Source organism: Sorex fumeus, unplaced genomic scaffold (genome assembly GCF_029834395.1).
Source record: "Sorex fumeus unplaced genomic scaffold, SorFum_2.1 ptg000070l, whole genome shotgun sequence".
Taxonomy (NCBI): Eukaryota; Metazoa; Chordata; class Mammalia; order Eulipotyphla; family Soricidae; genus Sorex; species Sorex fumeus.
In genome coordinates, this window is record NW_026606127.1 from 11,178,625 (window position 1) to 11,185,063 (window position 6,439).

At 38.7% G+C, this 6,439-nt stretch overlaps 1 pseudogene; it reads left to right on the forward strand.

Annotated features, from left to right (window-relative positions):
- The first annotated feature begins 1,224 nt into the window (after positions 1 to 1,224).
- Positions 1,225 to 1,323, forward strand: LOC130037192 (uncharacterized; annotated as a pseudogene).
- The last annotated feature ends 5,116 nt before the right edge of the window (positions 1,324 to 6,439 follow it).

The following is a 6,439-nucleotide window of genomic DNA, read 5'->3' on the forward strand; positions in this document are numbered from 1 at the left end:
GGTTCTTTCTGTAATTCCTTTTGTTGACATCACTGTAATGCGCCTTTTAGAGGTTCTATGATCTATATAAGGGGATCTTCAGGGCTCTCAGTGTGCTCATGTGCTTGAGGATTCCTGAGGCCTCCATGACATAAATCTCTTCCATGTAATAACCTGCTGCTCCACAACCAACCAGCCTGACCCCCGTTTCCTTCCATCTCCTGACCATCGCCATCGACCTCCGTGGAGTGGGGAAACGGCCTGACCGCCAGCCTTTTATTTTTTGTGTGTTTACACAGGTTCTGCTTCCAGTTCCTTCATGCATGAGGCTCCTTCAAGCTTGGGGAGAGTGGTCTTAAGCGTACCTATGGCTGGTTGCAGAGGTCTTCAGCTGCCGGGGCTCTACTCAGGGCAGTGTGGGAAACTCACCCCTCCCCGTCCAAGGGGCCCCGGTGGGGAAAGCCAGCTGCCAGGTCAGTCGACTGTCATTTTAGACATATTTGGAATTAATTTTAGATCGAAAAGTACTTATGTGCTTAGTAATAAATTACTATACACTTGTTCAATCACCTCAGAGACCCAGCTCTGCACAGAGAACTAGATTTTTAAATACAGGTCTGTTTTGCCTTTGTGTCATGACTGAGAATCACTCTCAGTAGATATGAAACTCACTATGCACAAAGATGCACACAGGCTACATTGAGTCGTCTGTGTTGTTAAAGTGTGTTGGCCATTAAACTTCACTGAGACCCCTTTTTCTGTCCTTTACAGGAGCCTCATGAGTCTCACCTTCCATTCAAGTTGTACTTGTAATAAGGTGGAATGAAATCATCAATATTCTCCTCACCTCTTCCTTCAGGAGAAAAATCCTACTTACATTCAAAGTGGTCAAATTGCAGACGACACCATCCACCTTTTCATGGAGATGTACACGGGACTGAGGTGAGAACAGCAAAAGGCTCTAGTTTATTGGTCTTAATGAAGGTTTCAGGGAAGGGAATTAAACGAGACTCATATACCATCTTCCAAAAGAATTATTTTGTAAAACTGATGTCTTGGGTATGGTAAAAGATAATATGGTAAAAACCATATTTTTCTTGCTGGGACATTAAAGTTCTAAATCTATCTATTTAAGCTGCTTTGAAATACATTCCTTGATTAGGAATCACTGTCTGCCATAGGAGTGAGTAAGGACAGCACTCAAAGTAATCAGAAGAGAAAAATATGGAAAAATCAACTCCTAGTATGTTTTGTAACATATATATTAAAATTGAAATGATACATAGATTAGCATGGTCCTTGCACAGAGATGACATGCAAACTTGTAAAGTGTTCCATATTTTTGTTGCAAGAAGAATTAACAGGGCGACTTTAAGCTAAGACAATCCCCACAAGTACAAAAATTCTACATAAAGATACCACAAATCCCCATCACAACAATCTCCTCAATGTCAATGGACTAAATGTGTCAATTCAGAGGCACAGAATGGGAAGATGAATTAGAAAACTGAACCCAACTTTCTGCTGCCTGAAGAAACACTTCTGAACAATCAAAGTAACCATGGGCTCAAAGATAAACGCTGGAAAACAATTCTTCAAGAAAGAAAAGAACACCTCCACAAAGCTGGAGTGGCCATACTAGTACCAGACCACATGGACTTCAGGCTATAGGTTATAAGAGACAGTGAAGGTCATTTCTTCATGATCATGGGATCTGTACATCAGAAAGAACTCACCCTCCTCACTGTAGATGCTCCTAATGACAGACCAGCAAAATACTTAAAAATAACTTCTAATAGACTTAAAGAAAAACATTGAGAGCAACACAATACTAGTTGGAGATTTCAACACTACTTTTTCACTTCTCAATAGATCAAACAGACTAAAGCTCAGCAAGAAAATATTTTCTTTAAGGGAAGTAATGTACAACTTTTGGCTTAGAGAAGAAATCAAAGAGGAAATAAAAAGTTTCCAGAAACAAATGATAATGAGGACACGAACTACCAGAAGTTGTGGGACACAGCAAAAGCAGTGTTAAGAGGAAAGAGTATAGCTCTGCCAGAATTCATCAGGAAGAAAGAAAGGGCCTACATGAATAAATTAGAGCTCAAGATTTTGGAAAATGACCAACAAAAGTAGTCCAATCTAGGATGGAAGAAGGAAATAATAAAACTTGTACCAGACATCAATGAGCTAGAAACCCAAAATACAATCCAAAAGACCAATAAGAGCAAAAGCTGGTTCTTTGAGAAAATAAATAAGATCAATAAACCACGAGAAGCCTCTCAAATTAACAAAGAGAAAGAATTCTAATAAATCGAATCAGAAATGCAAAGAGGCATATCCTAATAGAAACTACAGAAATCCACAGGATCATCAGAGATTATATTGAGAATCTTTGCAGCAGGAAATTAGAGAATCTTGAATAAATTGATAAATTTTTGGTTTCCGATTACCTCCCAACGCTGAACTATGAAGATTTGGAATACTTGAACCTATCACTACCAAGGAAATTGAAATGATGGTCAAAAGTATCCCCCCAAACAGATTCCCTGGCCCAGATGGATTCAATTGTGAAATATTTCAAACCTTTAAAGAGGAAATGCTGCCAACATTTTTTCAAGATTTTCCAGGAAATTGAAGAATCATAAATACTCTCAAATAGTTTCTATGAGGCAAAGATCACCCTAGTACTCAAATCAGACAGACACACCACAAAAAAAGAAAATTACAGACCTATTTCCTTGATGAATACAGATACAAAGATTCTCAAGAAAATACCAGCAAAGAGAATCCAGAAACTCAACAAAATCTCACACACTATGACCAAGTAGGTTTAGCTTGGGGATGCAAGAATGGCTTAACATTCTCTAGTCAATCAACAGAATACACCATCTCAATAAAATAAAGATAGTCATATGATCATATCAATATATGTAGATAAAGCATTTGATGAGATCCAGCACCTATTCTTGATGAAAAACTCTCAACAAAATGGGAGTTGAAAGTACTTTCCTCAATATAGTCAAAGCAAATTACCACAAACCCACAGCAAGCATTATTATCAACGGGGATAAACTAAAGGCTTGGAGCAGAAATCAATGAACTAGAATCCCAAAATACTATCAGGTATAAAACAAGTTACCCACTCTCACCACTCCTATTCAACATTGTACTTGAAGTATTTGCCATATGATTTCGGTAAAAAAAAAAAAAAAGATATCAAGGGCATCCAGATAAAAAAGGAAGAACTCAAGCTTTTACTATTTGGAGATGACATGATACTATACTTAGAAAATCCCAAAGAATCTACAAAAAAAGCTCCTGGGAACGATAGATTTGTTTAGTAAAGTAGCATATTACAAAATCAATATCTGGTGCTCCATGGCTTTCCCATATATTAATAATGAAAGAGAAAAAAGAGATAGAGAAAAAACAATCCCATTCACAATAATTCCTCAGAAAATCGAGTATATTAGAATCAACTAAAAAGGTTAAGGCACTATACAAAAAAAAAAAAAAACCCTACAAAACACTACTTCACAAAATAAGAGAGTATATGAGGAAATAGAATCACATCCCATGCTCATGGATTGAGAGGCTTAACGCTGTCAAAATGGCAATACACCCAAAAGCTCTATACAGATTTAATGCACATTCTATAAGGATACCATAACATTTTTCAAAGAAATAGATTAAACACTCTTGAAACTCATACACAACAATAAACTCCCATGAAGAGCTAAAGCAATCTTTGGTAAAAAGAAGAAGGGAACACCTTCCCCAACTTCAAACCCAACTACAAAGTTGTAGTAATCTAAATACCATGATATTCAGATAAAGACAGGCCTCAGATCAATGGAATATAGTTAAATATTCTGACGCTGGCCCTCAGATTATTATTACCTAATCTTTCATAAAGGCTCAAATCCATCACAGGTAGCTTGCCAGGCTCTGCCGTGAGGGCTAGATAATCTCGGTAGCTTGCCTGGCTCTCCGAGAGGGGCGGAGGAATCGAGCTCGCATCGGACATGTTGGCTGCAAGGCAAGCGACCTACCCGCTGTGCTATAGCTCCAGCCCATTAGATGTATTCGATATACCAAACACAGTAACAACAAGTCTCATGATAGAGACGTTATTGGGCCCGCTCAAGCAAATTGCAGCCAACATGGCCGACCCGAGTTCGATTCCGCTGCCCCTCTCGGAGAGCCTGGCAAGCTACCAAGAGTATTTCGTCTGCATGGCACAGTCTGGCAAGCTCCCCATGATGTATTCCATATGCCAAATACAGTAACAACAAAGTCTCCAATGGAGACGTTACTGAGCCCGCTCGAGCAAATCGACGAACAATGGGAGGGCCTTTACCTTTACCTTACCTTCATAAAGGCTCAAGAAATATGAAATTGAGCTAGGAAGTCTCTTCAGCAACTGGTGCTGGGAAAACTGGACAGCAACCTGCAAAAAAAAATGAACTCAGACCTCTTTATAGTGCCAGGCACAAAGTCAGATCAAATGTATTAAAGACATCAATATGATACCTGAATTCTTAAGATATATGGAGAAAAATGTGGGAAGATCCCTCCATGATATTAAAGATAAGCGAAACTTCTAGAATGAAACACCACTGACCAAGGAAGAGAAAGTGAAGATAAACAAATGAGACTACATTAAACTTAGAAGTTTCTGCAACTCAGAAAAAATGGTGACCATGATAAAAAGAGAGCCCACATAATGGGGAAAAATTATTTATGCAATACCCATACAATTAACCTCAAAATTCTGACTGCTGTATCATTAAGAACACTAAATAGTTCCCGTGAATTTTATTCTTCTTCACATAAATTTACTCTAAAATATTTTAGATTTCCTTTTAAACAGCAGATTAAAAAGGTAAAATTATGAGTTTTTATAAAAATTAAAAATACCCCTATACATAGCAGGTGCGACCCATAAAATAAAGAAGGAAGCAAGCAAGCAAGTAAGAAAGAAATTAAAAATTAAAAAGTAATGCTGTTTGCAATGCTAAGGATCTATCCAAGATCATCATACAAAGGAAGGCAAATGCTCTACCCTGAGTTATATCCTTGTTCTTAAACATTTAAAAAGTTCTTAATTGATGTCTCATTGCATTTTCTTTTTTAAAAAATTCTTTTCTAAACATTCCTGGTCGCCAATGTACCTCATACTTTTTGACCCTCGCTTCTCTTCTATATTTGACCTCTAAGACTCAGTTGTCACCTTATCCTTCCTATAGCCATGTTTCCCTTGGAAAAAAATTCCAAGATCATGTCTGGCTTGCTTTAACTTGGCATAAAATGGAAACCTTATTTTCTGTATGCTCTCACGCTAGAGGTGATGATGTTTTCGACCCAGTAGAACTCTTTTCTGGGGAGCTTTCTGAATGTTTCTACTTGACTTCAAAGTATCTAAAGGTAAGGCATCATCTTTTTTTTTTTTTGCATTTATGGGTCACACCTGGCGAAGCACAGGGGTTACTCCTGGCTCTGCAGTCAGGAATTACTCCTCACGGTGCTTGGGGGGACCATACAGGATGCTGGGAATCTCACATGGGTAGGCCGTGTGCAAGGCAAATGCCCTACCTGCTGTACTATAGCTCCAGCTCCACCCCCCTCCCCATAATTCATCATCTTGAGGGCCTCAGATTTTTTACCTTCCATTTAGAAACTTGAAATTTACCTTGACACAGTAAATTGAAACCACAAAACCATTGAATGGCATGTTATAATGGTAGCAGCCATGAGCAAATATTGATAAACTATTAGTTGGCATGAACGAATTCTGTTTCAGAGGCTTCACTTCTGAGGATACCTGTCACTACCTCCTTTCTGTTACGTATCCCAGGATCAGAATCTACATCAGGCCATCAGTAGAAATTGTCCACCCGAAAGCTAGCCTTCCACTGGGATCAGAATCCTTGATCCATCTAACTTGTAATTTTTCATTCATGATTTGTTGACCTTGTTTCAGGCGGAGGCATCCAGAGCATAAACTCAGCTTTCCCGTTGTTACCACAGGAAATCCAAATACCTAAGACTGTTATCATTTCTGACGACACTGTTACAGATTTTTTTGGAATCCCACCGTAAGATACTATCATTAATGTTATAATATCACTGTTCTCCATAGTCCGGATCTCCCCAAAGAACTCTCTACCCTCCGCACTCCAAGTGCAGACTCCAGTTTATGATGCTCCTGAACGTACTTCTAATAGTTTCACTCAGGTTCTCCCCTAAAGTGCACAAGTTAAGTTCATACCACTCCAAGTTCTCATGCCTAAACTACCAGAGTCGGCTTGGTCCTCAAGCATGTGTTCTTCCTTGAAGAAACACCGTGCATCCTTTCTCTATGTCTCTCTTTGCGAGCTTTGTTAAACGAGTCTTCTCTCTTGAACATATATTGCATTCCACCCTACAAAGGTTTAACAAGTTTCTAAGTGTT